The sequence below is a fragment of the Arachis hypogaea genome, chromosome 4 (assembly GCF_003086295.3).
Source record: "Arachis hypogaea cultivar Tifrunner chromosome 4, arahy.Tifrunner.gnm2.J5K5, whole genome shotgun sequence".
Classification (NCBI taxonomy): domain Eukaryota; kingdom Viridiplantae; phylum Streptophyta; class Magnoliopsida; order Fabales; family Fabaceae; genus Arachis; species Arachis hypogaea.
This window is the reverse complement of record NC_092039.1, coordinates 82339368-82344091: the sequence shown is the minus strand read 5'-3', so window position 1 is coordinate 82344091 and position 4724 is coordinate 82339368. Positions and strand designations below refer to the sequence as shown.

The 4724-nt window shown below is 36.3% G+C and overlaps 1 non-coding gene across 1 annotated transcript; it reads left to right on the top strand.

The window, feature by feature from the left end:
- Positions 1 to 945: 945 nt before the first annotated feature.
- On the top strand, positions 946 to 1049 carry LOC112798842 (small nucleolar RNA R71). The gene has a single exon (XR_003200439.1). It is a non-coding gene; the product is annotated as a small nucleolar RNA R71 (small nucleolar RNA).
- The last annotated feature ends 3675 nt before the right edge of the window (positions 1050 to 4724 follow it).

The following is a 4724-nucleotide window of genomic DNA, read 5'->3' as shown; positions in this document are numbered from 1 at the left end:
GAAGAATAGTCTTCAGAGCTCATGAATGGCAGAAGGAGATTTAATGGAATCTCTATGGTCTCTAGATGAGCCTCAGATTCCTCTGGATCCTTAATAGGAAACTCCTTCTTGCTTGAAGGACGTCCCAGGAGGTCTTTCTCACTAGGATTTTCGTCCTCCTCCTCCTTAGTGCATTCGGCCACTTTGAGTAAATCAATGGCCTTGCACTCTCCTTTTGGATTTTCTTCTGTATTGCTTGGGAGAATACTGGGAGGAGTTTCAATGACTTTCTTACTCAGCTGGCCCACTTGTGCCTCCAAATTTCTAATGGAAGATCTGGTTTCATTCATGAAACTGAAAGTGGCCTTTGACAGATCAGAGACTATATTGGCTAAATTAGAAGTGTTTTGTTCAGAATTCTCTGTCTGTTGCTGAGAAGATGATGGATATGGCTTACTATTGTTCAGCCTATTGCGTCCACCATTGTTAAAGCCTTGCTGAGGCTTTTGTTGATCCTTCCAGGAGAAATTTGGATGATTTCTCCATGATGGATTATAGGTGTTTCCATAAGGTTCACCCATGTAATTAACCTCTGCCATGGCAGGGTTTTCAGGATCATAAGCTTCTTCAGAAGCTGCCTCTCTAGTGCTGTTGGATGCATGTTGCAGTCCATTCAGATTTTGAGAGATCATGTTGACCTGTTGAGTCAACACTTTGTTCTGAGCCAATATGGCATTCAGAGCATCAATTTCAAGAACTCCTTTCTTCTGAGGTATCCCATTATTCACGGAATTCCTCTCAGAGGTATACATGAACTGGTTGTTTGCAACCATGTCAATGAGTTCTTGAGCCTCTTCAGGCGTTTTCTTCAGGTGAATGGATCCACCTGCAGAATGGTCCAGTGACATTTTCGAAAATTCAGAGAGACCATAATAGAATATATCTAACATGGTCCATTCTGAAAACATGTCAGATGGACATCTTTTGGTCAACTGCTTATATCTTTCCCAAGCTTCATAGAGGGATTCACCATCTTTTTGTTTGAAGGTTTGAACATCCACTCTTAGCTTGCTCAGCTTTTGAGGAGGAAAGAATTTATCCAAGAAGGCAGTGACCAGCTTATCCCAGGAGTCCAGGCTATCCTTAGGTTGTGAATCCAACCATATTCTAGCTCTGTCTCTTACAGCAAAAGGGAAAAGCATGAGTCTGTAGACTTCAGGATCAACTCCATTCGTCTTTACAGTCTCACAGATCTGCAAGAACTCAGTTAAAAACTGATAAGGATCTTCAGATGGAAGTCCATAAAACTTGCAGTTTTGTTGCATTAATGCAACTAGTTGAGGCTTAAGCTCAAAGTTATTGGCTCCAATGGCAGGAATGGAGATGCTTCTTCCATCAAACTTGGACGTTGGCTTTGTGAAGTCACCAAGCATTCTCCTTGCATTATTATTATTATTATTTTCGGCTGCCATCTCCTTCTCTTGTTCGAAAATTTCTGAAAGATTGTTTCTGGATTGTTGTAATTTAGCTTCTCTTAATTTTCTCTTCAGAGTCCTTTCAGGTTCTGGATCAACTTCAACAAGAGTGCCTTTTTCCCTGTTCCTGCTCATATGAAAGAGGAGAAGACAAGAAAAGAAAGAGGAATCCTCTATGTCTCAGTATAGAGATTCCTTTATGTTAGTAGAAGAAGAAGGGGGTAGAAGAATGTAGAAGGATGGATTCGGATTTTTGGATGAAGAGAGGTGAAGAGAAATGTTAGTAATTAATTAATTAAATAGAAAAAGAGAAGAGAAGAGAAATTTCGAAAATAAATTTTTGAAAAAGAGGTTAGTAATTTTCGAAAATCAAAGACAAAATATAATTAAAATTAAAATTTAAAACAAAAAGAATTTTTGAAAAAGAGAGGGAGAATTTTCGAAATTTAGAGGGGGATAGGTAGTTAGTTGGTTTTGAAAAAGATAAGAAACAAACAAAAAGTTAGTTAGTTGATTGAAAAAGATTTGAAATCAAATTTTGAAAAAGATAAAAGGATAAGAAGTTAGATAAGATATTTTGAAATCAAATTTTGAAAAAGATAAAATTTTTGAAAAAGATAAGATAAAAGATAAAAAGATAAGATAAAAATTTTAATAAAAAGATATTTTGAAAAAGATTTAATTTTTTTTTTAAAAAGACTCAACTAACAAGAAACTACAAGATAAGATTCTAGAACTTAAAGATTGAACCTTTCTTAACAAGAAAGTAACAAACTTCAAATTTTTGAACCAATCACATTAATTGTTAGCTAATTTTCGAAAATTTGATATAAAGATAAGAAAAAGATTTTGAAAAAGATTTTTGAAATTTTCGAAATTTATAAAAAAATGAAAAAGATATGATTTTTGAAAAAGATTTTGAAAAGATAAGATTTTTAAAATTGAAATTTTGACTTGACTTGTAAGAAACAACTAATTTTAAAAATTTTTGACCAAGTCAACCCAAAATTTCGAAATTTTGGAGGAAAATAAGGGAAAGATATTTTTTTTGATTTTTGAATTTTGAATTATGAAAGAGAAAAACAACAAAAATACTCAATGCATGAAATTTTTAGATCAAAACAATGAATGCATGCAAGAATGCTATGAATGTCAAGATGAACACCAAGAACACTTTGAAGATCATGATGAACATCAAGAACATATTTTTGAAAAATTTTTAATGCAAAGAAAACATGCAAGACACCAAACTTAGAAATCTTTAATGCATGAAAAATATGAATGCAAAAATGCACATGAAAAACAACAAAAGACACAAAACAAGAAATCATCAAGATCAAACAAGAAGACTTGTCAAGAACAACTTGAAGATCATGAAGAACACTATGAATGCATGAGATTTTCGAAAAAAAATTCAAGAAAAATTTTAAAAGCATGCAATTGACACCAAACTTAAAAATTAACACAAGACTCAAACAAGAAACATAAAATATTTTTGATTTTTATGATTTTCTAATTTTTTTGTATTTTCATTAATTTTTTTTTCGAAAATATTTTTTTGGAAAAACGAAAAATAAAAAGAAAAATTTTTTTGAAAAAGATTTTTGAAAAGAAAATTACCTAATCTGAGCAACAAGATGAACCGTCAGTTGTCCATACTCGAACAATCCCCGGCAACGGCGCCAAAAACTTGGTGGACGAAATTGTGATCCATGTTCTAACTATTTTGAGATGAAAGCTTTATTATGGCACTGGTTGAATTCACAACTCCGTTCAACTAACCAGCAAGTGTACTGGGTCGTCCAAGTAATAAACCTTACGTGAGTAAGGGTCGATCCCACAGAGATTGTTGGTATGAAGCAAGCTATGGTCACCTTGCAAATCTCAGTTAGGCAGATTAAAATGGTTTATGGGTTTTCGAAAATATAAATAAGAAAATAGAAATAATAAACGAGATAGAAGACTTATGCAGATTCATTGATGAGAATTTCAGATAAGCGAATGGAGATGCTGTATGGCCCAAGGACGCCTGCTCTCCTACTGCTTCTACTCAATCCTTCTTACTCCTTTCCATGGCAAGCTTTGTATAGGGGTTCACCATCAGCGGTGGCTACTTTCAATCCTCTCGGAAAAATGATCCTATGCGGCTGTCACTCGCACGGCTAATCGTCTGGAGGCATCACCCATGGTTGATGGCTACATCCCATCCTCGCAGTGAAAACTAATGCTCACGCACTCTGTCACAGTACGGCTAATCACTGGTTGGTTCCCGCTCCTACTGGAATAGAATCCCTTAATTCTTTTGCGTCTGTCACTAACGCCCAGCACTTGCAAGTTTGAAGCACGTCACAGTCATTCATTACCGGAATCCTACTCGGAATACCACAGACAAGGTGAGACTTTCCGGATTCCCAGGATCCTACTCGGAATACCACAGACAAGGTAAGACTTTCCGGATCCTCATAAATGCCGCCATCTATCTAGCTTATACCACGAAGATTCTGTTGGGGAATCTAAGAGATACACATTCAAGCTCTGTTGCATGTAGAACAGAAGTGGTTGTCAATCACGCGCGTTCATAAGTGAGAATGATAATGAGGGTTACTTATCATCACATTCATCATGTTCTTGGGTACGAATGAATATCTTGGAATAAGAATAAGAGAGATTTGAATAAAAGACAATAGAATTGCATTAATACTTGAGGTACAGCAGAGCTCCACACCCTTAATCTATGGTGTGCAGAAACTCCACCGTTGAAAATACATAAGCAAAAGGTTCAGGCATGGCCGAATGGCCAGCCCCCCTAACGTGATCAATGATCTCCTAAGATGAAGAATAAAACAAAACTGAGACCAAAGATGTCTAATACAATAGTAACTTATCCTATTTATACTAGACTAGCTACTAGGGTTTACATGAGTAAGTAATTGATGCATAAATTCACTTCCGGGGCCCACTTGGTGTATGCTTGGGCTGAGCTTGATTAATCCACGAGCTGAGGCTTTACTTGGAGTTGAACTCTGAGTTATGACGTGTTTTGGGCGTTCAACTCCGGATCATGACGTTTTTCTGGCGTTTAACTCCAGACAGCAGCATGAACTTGGCGTTCAACGCCAAGTTACGTCGTCAATCTTCGAATAAAGCATGGACTATTATATATTGCTGGAAAGCCCTGGATGTCTACTTTCCAACGCTTTTGAGAGCGCGCCAATTTGAGTTCTGTAGCTCCAGAAAATCCATTTCGAGTGCAGGGAGGTCAGATTCCAA